This window comes from Pogoniulus pusillus, chromosome 8 (assembly GCF_015220805.1).
Source record: "Pogoniulus pusillus isolate bPogPus1 chromosome 8, bPogPus1.pri, whole genome shotgun sequence".
Classification (NCBI taxonomy): Eukaryota; Metazoa; Chordata; class Aves; order Piciformes; family Lybiidae; genus Pogoniulus; species Pogoniulus pusillus.
In genome coordinates, this window is record NC_087271.1 from 3,700,452 (window position 1) to 3,710,000 (window position 9,549).

The 9,549-nt window shown below is 44.2% G+C and overlaps 1 long non-coding RNA gene across 2 annotated transcripts in view; it reads right to left on the reverse strand.

The window, feature by feature from the left end:
• The window catches only part of LOC135177823 (uncharacterized), a 111,714-nt gene that overhangs the window by 68,470 nt on the left and 33,695 nt on the right, over window positions 1-9,549 (reverse strand). The window lies entirely within an intron of this gene.

Consider the following 9,549-nt stretch of genomic DNA (forward strand, 5'->3'; position numbering starts at 1 on the left):
ATTCACCAAGACACGCTTCAAGGAGATTCTACTCTTAATCCAATTTACTCAGCCGAATAAGTCCCACTGCTTCAGCTTGCCAACAAATTAAAATCCAGCTTCATAAAAACACCTTGAATTTGGAAGGTATTGGCTGGCCTGCTAGACTTGAAACTTCATTTATTCTGGCTAACTTCTCAATTATCTTCCCAGCAGTGGAGATGTGTAAAAGTGCAAAAATCAATAGGATTCTATTCCCTTTCTATTGGAAAGGGAAAAATTAATGAGATAGGACACTCTCTTAATCAGAAATAAATGTTTTAATTCAGATAATGACATAGTTTTCCCTCGCTGAAGGATGACAAATGCTGGGCTGCACCCCCAGCAGAAGCAGTTTCAATTTTATTGTAAATATAAAAGGTATTGATCGGTGAGATGCACAAACCCTATTGCTTACAAAAGCCATTCAGGGGGACTGGGAAAACTATTAAGCACTGGGTCAGAAATCAATAAACAACACTGAAATGTAGCAGAGGTCGCCCTAAGGCTTCGTGGCATCTTAGAAAGCCAAGTGGCAGAAATAGTGACAGAAACGTCTCTTGTGGAGCAATGTTAGGGATGAAGGGGTCATGCGTTTAATCTCTTCAGAGCTTTGACAGGTCTGTGGAACAGAACTAATGTGGTCCTCCCTGGCTCCCTTTGATTTAAATACATGCTGATTCATCCCACAGCTGAGTACAACAATTGTTTGGGATCCTGCAAATATATTGGCTCAGGAGACGCAGTAGGAGTGTTTTGGCCCAGCTCTGCTTACGGAATCAGGTTTTCCAGTCGTGTTTTGTTTGTGCTCTTTAAGTTAAATGCAAATACAAAAGCACAAAGAATTCACCACCATCAAATATTCCAGCATGTCATTACAACGATAAATTTAAAGATAATAGTTAAAGAGGTGAGATTTAGAGAGAAATGGTTTAAAGGTCAAGTATTTTTACACCCTAAAAGCTATCTAATATGACATTATTTGGAAGGAATTATTTGGAAGGAATTATTTGGAGCTCATTTTTCTCTTTCTCCTTAAAAGACATTTGCACTAAAAAAAGGTTGCTGCACCAAAAAATCCTGACAATCACTGAAGAAATCACAGTCCCCCCAAGTACTTACTCTCTGGGGGTCGTTGGTCTGAAAGTGCCATATCTGATCCCAACCTGAATCTCTTAAACGACACTGAGCATCACATTTAGCGTGCTCCAGAAATAGACAACAGCAAGCCCCTTGAATGAAGAGAAAGACCAGCAAAGGCTGTGTCTGTTTGGTGAGGTGGGAGCTGATTTTTCACGGGAGACACTGATCTGAGAGGCTTAAAGCAGAGCATTGAAACTTTTAACAACATCATTCCAGAAGCAGAGTCAGAGCCCCGAAAATATGAACCAGACTGACTGTACCTTCTGCTCTGGGAAATGCAGCTTCCCCCTTGACATGGATATGATTATAAGATTGGTTAGGGTCAGGTTACCCATCAGTAGGTGAAGTGTTCAGGTGCTGAGGATTTCAGTTTCATCTCACCTCAGATATTATGTCAGTTCCGTGTCATTTTCATCACAGGGAATGATTTGAGGGCTTGCTGTGTCCCCTGTTATTGCGGTCACTTGACCTCAGATGTAACTTCTGTTTAATACCAGCATTTTAACAAAGCCTAGGAGTAGCACACACAGCAAGCCACCACTTGACCTTTCCCTGCCTGGAAGATGCCAATTGGCTCTGGCCTTGGGTTCCGCTGCCTCCTCCATTTGCAACAAATGAATGTTAAGGCCTCAATGAATTGGCTGATATTTGAAGTTATATTTTTTCATTGCCACAAGCATTTTAAAATTGAATCCTCTTTTTATATTTTGTCCTGAAGTAATGATATTTTTTTTCCTGTTGCATTTGGGCTGGGAGCATAGAAATGGGTTTGTTCTTAAAAACAATATTCAGCTGCACCACGTGCTAATTTTAAGCTCATGGCATTAAAAGGGGGATGTGTAAAGAGCAAAATGCCTTTGCTCTGCAAAAAAGGATCACTTTGTGTTTCTTAGTGAAACGGTTTCCTCTTGTTTTATTAAGCCTGCCTGCCTGAATCTGGAAAGTAAGAAAAAACTTTTTCAAAGCATTTCAAAGTATGTATTACTGCTGGTCACATGATAGCAGGTGAGTGCTGCAATGCCCCCACCTATGCCAAAATGCTGTTATCACTCAGCAGTTCATTAATCACAGCTCATGTCTTAGAAATAGGTTACTAGAGTGGATTCCTGAGATGTGACCAGTCCTAGTGTGCAACACAGGCTTTTCTCATGTGTTATCGTTCTGACTGCACTCACTGCTCAAGCTAACAGCAACTCTATGGATGCCACTCAGATCTCCTGGCTTATAGGCTGGATGCTGGGAGGAAGTTCTTCACAGAGAGAGTGATTGGCATTGGAATGGGCTGCCCAGGGAGGTGGTGGAGTCACCATCCCTGGAGGTGTTCAAGCAAAGCCTGGATGGGGCACTTAGTGCCATGTTCTGGTTGATTGGACAGGGCTGGGTGCTAGGTTGGACTGGATGATCTTGGAGGTCTCTTCCAACCTGGTTGATTCTAAGTGCACCTTCCCATGCTGGAGAAGTCACTGAGGCTGACGTGTAAATGCTGTTAAGGGGCTGATCTCTTCACCAGAGTTTTTCCATGCTTGTTTATGGACAAGGAGACGCAAGAAGTGAGAGGCAGTTTTGTTAATACTGTGTCACTCAGTACATTTTGGCTGAGATTAGCAGTCTGATTTCAAAGGTAGTATCTGAAGGGGGTCTACAGGAAGGCTGGGGAGGGACTATTTACAAGGTATTGAAATGACAGGACAAGGGATAATGGGTTTAAACTGGCAGAGAGGAGATTCAAACTTGATGTTAGGAAAGGGTTCTTTGCAGTGAGGGTGGTGAGACACTGGCACAGGTTGCCCAAGGAGGGTGTGGATGCTCCCTGCCTGGGGGTGTTTAAGGCCAGGCTGGATGAGGCCTTGAGTGACCTGTTCTAGTGGGAGGTGTCCCTGCCTATGGCAGGGGGTTGGAACTGGATGATACTAGAAGTCTCTTCCAACCTTAACCATTCTATGATTCTATACTTTGGACACTTTAAAAATCAGGTGGCTGAACATGCTGTAGCCTGCATCTGCACTACTACACCATGAGCCTGAAGGAGCAAACCTGGAGAGCAACAGTAGCACCCCTGTTTCACGTAGAGCTGCACAGAGCTTGGTCTGGCCCCATAGTATCCAGCCTATTCCTGAAACACAGCTTTCAGGGGAGGTCTCATCCAGAAGGAGGCCAGATGCAAACTCCAAGAGTGCTCTACAAGGCAAATCAAGGTGCCATAGGTCAAGGAAGCTTAAAAGTGCTCCCAATGCAAAATTAAATGCTAAACCAAGTGCAGCCTCACCAATAAGCCAACATGAAGGGATCGAGGACTCAAAAGATGTTCAGCTCTAGACTTCTTTACTTATATGACTAGAGAGAAGTCTCTAAACCAGTGTATGATGAGATGTGAGGGGTTTTTTGATGCTGCAGATGCCATTACCCTGGGAAGATCACAAAGCTAGTACCAGCCACCCCAGAGAGGCTATTTCCCAGCTCTCCTCTCTAACCAGGAAGAAGTTCAAGCATGAGATGACAGTCCCCATAACAAATGTTCTCATCTCTGTTACCTTCCTAAAAAGGACCAAATTAAATTAAAGCAATTATCTTTAAAATTAAAACACAGAATGCAGTGCCCTGTCTTCTGAATGGAAGGCATAAGATAGCACAATCAGTCATTCAGTTCAGCAAGCAGTCTGGCCTCCCTCTCTTTACCCTAATGAGTACTCTGGGTCTCTCCACAATCCATCTTCATATCCCTATTATGCCAGGCCCACCAAGCCCTTATACAGGAACCTCTTAAAAAGAACAGCTTTAAAATATGGCAGTTCTACCAGGACAAAAGTGTATTTCCCCCAAATATGGATTTCCAACCATCTGCTTGACTCAAATGCTAAGGTTTTTGAAACCACACTAAATGTTGCATGACCAAAGCAAAATCATGAAAGCTGGAAGTGCTGCAGTCACTAATCCTGCTTGGAAGCTTTCTAGGCTGGAAGCATTTAACATAACACACACCTTACTTCCTTGGGCTGCCTTGTAAAGAACATCACCAGTAACAGGGAAAGGGAGACTGACAATGACTCGTGGCCTTTACAAGACCCTTCAAGGTGCACTGGAAAAATACCACATCATAAACTCATAGAATCATAGAATGAGTAAGGGTTCGAAAGGACCACAAGGATTATCTAGTTCCAAGCCCCCTGCTATGGGTAGGGACACCCAACCCTAGATCAGGCTGGCCACAGCCTCAGCCAGTCTAGCCTTAAACACCTCCAGCCATGGGGCCTCAACCACCTCACTCAGCAACCCATTCCAGCCTCTCACCACTCTCATGTTCAACATGTTCCTCCTCACATACTGTCTGACTCTCCCCACCTCCAGCTTTGCTCCATTCCCTCTAGTCCTGTCACTATCTGAGAGCCTAAAAAGTCCTTCCTCAGCCTTTTTGTAGTCCCTCTTCAGATACTGGAAGGCCACAAGAAGGTCACCTGGGAGCCTCCTCTTCTCCAGACCGCACAGCCCGAACTCTTTCAGTCTGTCCTCACAGCTGAGCTGCTGCAGCCCTCTGAGCATCATCCTAGCCCTTCTCTGGACATGGTCCAGCATCTCCACATCCCCCTTGTCATAGAGGCTCCAGAACTGGATGCAGTACTCCAGGTAGGGTCTCACCAAAGCAGAGTAGAGGGAGAGAATCACCTTCTCCTTCTGGCCACACTTCTCCTGATGCAGCCCAGGCTCTGGTTGGCTTTTTGGGCTGCAAGTGCACACTGCTGGCTCATGTTAAGTTTCCCATCCAGCAGCACCCCCAAATCCCTCTCCTCAGGGCTGCTCTCCAGCCACTCACTGCCCAGCCTGGATTTGTACTTGGGATTGCCTCGACCCAGATGCAGGACCTTGCACTTAGTCTTGTTGAACCTCATAAAGTTGGCTTGTGCCCAACTCTCCAGCCTGTCCAGGTCCCTCTAGATGGATCCCTGCCCTCCAGCCTGTCTGCTGCACCACACAGCTTGGTGTCATCAGCAAACCTGCTGAGGCTGAGCTCCATGCCTCTGTCCATGGCACTGACAAAGACATTGAACGATACTGGTGCCAGGACTGATCCCTGAGTGACTCTACTTGTCACTGCCTCCACTTGGACATGCACCCATTGGCAGCCACTCTTTGGGTGTGGCCATCAAGCCAGTTCTTTATCCATCCTGTGCTCCACCCATCAAACCCACGTGTCACCAGCTTGGAGACCAGGACAGTGTCAAAGGCTTTGCTCAGGTCTAGGTAAATGACATCAGTTGCTCACCCCTCATCTATTCATAGAAGGCCACCAGGTTTGTCAGGCAGGATTTGCCCTTGGTGTAGCCATGTTGATTGTACCAAATCACCTCTTCACTATTCTCCTGTCTTAGTAGCGTCTCCAGGAGGATCTGCTCCATGATCTTGCCGGGCACAGAGGTGAGACTGACTGGCTTGGTGTTTCCCAGCTCCTCCTTCCTACCCTTTTTGAACACTGACATTTTTCCAGCACTATACTGTTTGTTCTTAAGTGATCACCTTACTAATGCCATCTTTTAGGCAAAAAAAAAAAAGGTGGCTGGGGTTCTTCTACTATTCTTCTACTATTTCTTCTACTATTCATGCAGTCTGGAGTTAACCCAAGTCAAAAAGAGAAGGCAGTGAAAAAGGGTTAAACATCTCCCAACTGACACTGTCTAGTGGGCACCATTGCCTGTGTCCCAGTGCAAGAAGAGGTCCTGTGCGGTCCTGCCCTAAAGTCCCTGTAACAAGTGTGCCAACTAGCTCACTTAGTCCTTCATTTTTTCTTTAATTCCAAACATTTGGAATTAAACACAGCCTCTTTCCAGCACAGCTTGGTCAGTAATTCTCTGGCTTTCTACCTGGGACAGCTGTGCAGGTATTCTTCTCCCAAAGGAGTAATAAAGCATCACTACCACAGGTAAAAATTCCAAGGAGAAATGAAATGCTGTCCCGTTCATCTGACACAGAACAACCACTAGTGTGAACAGTCTCCTCTTTCATTAACTAATACATGCCCAGACAGCTCCTTCCAGCAAGAAGAAAATCAGTTCCTTAAAGGTTCAGTGCAAGAAACTTGAAATATAGTCCATCACTAGAAGTGAGCTGAATAATTGCTGCCCCATATATTTTCTTTCCTTTCTGGCTTATGCAATATGGGAAGTATCTCTGAAGAACCAATTTTTCATGGCATAAAGAAGTAGCTGAGCATTTCCATTTCAGGTATGCTGTGTACAACCCACCACACACTATTAGTGCCCAGAGAGGAGCCTGGGGAGGGATTTGGGGCAGAAAGAGCGAGCAAAACTCTCTTGTTATACCAAGCTGGAAAGAAATCAAACCTGCCACTATTCATCTCCTGATCCTCCTTTTGGGCCTTTGTCTTTCAGACAGGGACTCAAAGACAAGGACTTTTCTCCTACTAAATAAAATCCTGATCGATACATTTAATAGCTAACCTATGTATAAATATTTCTTCATTTTTATTTAATAGAGAAACCAATTGGAGATTATTATTTTGCTCTCCTTATCTTTTATAGAACAGAGAACACGAAAATCAATAGCCATTAATTAGAACAACTTGGTGGGGTAAGCATGTGTAGAAGAATACCAGGGCATTCAGCAGGCTCTTCTAAATTGAAGGTCCAAACAAGACAGGAAAAAACAGGTTGAAGGGGAGGAATGCTGCCTGCTCTTTCCCTGAGAAGACCTTAAAGAAAGGAGCAGCTCTGACTACAGCCATGTTCGCCCAGCCCACGTTTGTCACCCTGAAGCCCAAGCTTATTTACGGCAGGAGTGATAAAATTTTCTTTCAGTGTAATGAGGTTAGCTATGCCCTTCTCTTGCTTTAAATGAGAAATTTTAACAGTGCGTTCTGCAAGAAGGACAAATTTAAGCAGGAGCTTAGACTGAAATAATTTGCTGAATTAGCACTTAAATCTTCAGTCTCCTTACAAGTTTTAAAGGCTTCTTACAGGCTTCTTGCAGGCTCTGACTGCGCAAAGGCTTCTCTGAAGAAAACCCAATCATCGGTAGTTTGAGCAACACCAGAAGCAGGACTGTGGTTTACCTGCACTTTATAGTCCCTGGTCTATTCTCCCACACTTTTTTCATCCTGCTGCTCTTCAAATTACAAGGGTTCTCCTCATTCTAAGAGCCACTTATACTCATTACCTTTTCCATAAGCATTGCCAATTATTTAACTTTGAAAAGGTAATAGTTATAAAGCACTTACTGATATCTTTAAGGTTTCAAAATGCAACTTAATTCTTGGTTTTGATTCATTCTAATCAATTAGCTGTACTTTATCTGGTTATGTAATGCAGCCTCTGCTGTGCAGTCACATACCAGCTGTGTAGCAGCACTGAGAACACCTAACAAAGTGAAGAACGCAGCATAGCTGACTCCAGAGGTGGGGAACAACACAGAGTAGGACATTCAGGTAATGTAATATCTTCCTACTACAACCATTTATGGTCTAGATCTTGATTTTCTTGGCTGGACTTTCTGGATTCAGTTCTCTGAGCATTTCTGTGCTGAGTGCAGAGGGACAGTGACTGCAGAACTGCTGAACCAATATGAAGCCTGTTTCAGAGTCCTCAGTTCAGGCAGAATTGGAGTGATGGCAGCTCCCTCTTGGATATGTCACCAATCCTATACTGCAGCAAAGCACATGGCTCTCTCCTTCATTTGCTACACCCCAGAACTCTGCAGTGCTTTTGGTTTAATAATAGCAATACAAACTTCCTGCCAGCTCCAGAGTATTGCTCCTGGAAACATTCAGAATATTCTCTGACTTCAAGACTGGCTTGGGTCAGCCTCATTTATTCTTATATTTAAGAACAGGTATTATCAATGGCAACCTAAAGCATAGTAGTTGTAGGTCATACAGATTTTAAGTGATGCCACCCCTTAACCAAAAAATCCCCATTTTATTCATTTATAGAGGAGAAGTTAAAGGCAGGGGTCAAACACCTTAAAGGATAATGCTGTGCTGTACGGCAAATGGAGTCACCCAAGGCTGACAACGTCTGCAAATGGGAAACTTCCCACCTAAAGAAGGCAGGGGAGATGTGTTTTTGGGTGTCCTTGACATTTATAATTTACAAGAGGATGATTATTAGCAACAATATCCACACTTGCTTGGAGACCGAAATAGCCAATGTCACTTTATGCTGTCCCTACCTGGGTGTGATGGCAGCAGACATTGCAGAAATTACAAGAATCCTGGAGATAAAATCCCCCACACCTCCACACTGGGCTTGACCCTACTCTGCTGGGATGTGGCACCCCGAAAAAAGACAATGTGTCCTTTCTGAAACAAAAGGATTTCCTTCTCTAGAGATCAAAACCCACCTGGACACATCCTTGTGTGACCTGCCCTAAGCAGTCCTGCTTTGCAGTCGGTTTGGACTTGATGATCTCTGGAGGTCCCTTCCAACCTCTAGCTTTCTATGATTCTACTGTGAATGTGCCCATTCTTTTCAAAGAAGATGTTGTGTACATAAAGGTTTTGCAGTTCCAGGATAATATTGTCCTACTTACACAGAGTGTGAAGAGAGAGAACAGATAGAAAGAGGATTTTCCTTACCATACAACTGAAGGCAATTGCAGCAACATGTGGAACATAAATAGAAGAGCTTGGAAATGTGTTTTTCCCAAGTAGAAAATTACTAATGGAAAACTAGGGGAGGGGGGCAGAGGGGAGGAGAAAGGTAATTTATACTGTTTGTCCTGAAAATATTTCAAGGCTGAGATTTAGAATGGTTTCCTGTGTTCTGAAATCAGATTAGAATTAATGATTCCATTATTTGTTTTCTTCTACCCTTTGATACAAGAAAGAACACTGTGCTTAGAAACAAATGAATTCTTTTGAAGCAAGCATCCTGGAGCACGGAAGATGGACGCACAGAAAAACATCATCTAAAGCTTTGCTTCCACTTTTTCTCCAGCAGCAAGTAAACCTGAACTTTTCCCCACGATAAAGAAATTAGAATCATAGAATCAGTCAGGGTTGGAAGGGACCACAAGGATCATCTAGTTCCACCCCCCCTGCCATGGGCAGGGACACCCCACCCTAGATCAGGCTGGCCACAGCCTCGTCTGGCCAGAATTCCACCAGAAAATATCAAATGGGCTGCTTCCAGAGCTCATAGACCCCAGTCATACCTGTGGCACTATAAAAATATGAACAGCCACTTTATTTATGTTTGCTGAGTATAGAAGTTTTGAGCTGAGTGGCCTCTAGACAAGGTCCTTGTGCTGCAAGCCCTACTCTCATGTATCGCATTTCTTCCGACTGTGATCAGTACTCACTTGGGTAAGAATTACAGCTGGCAGGATCCAGCCTTTTAGTTCTGTTTTTCCCTCCTGTGTCTCCATTGTCATCCCCGAGCT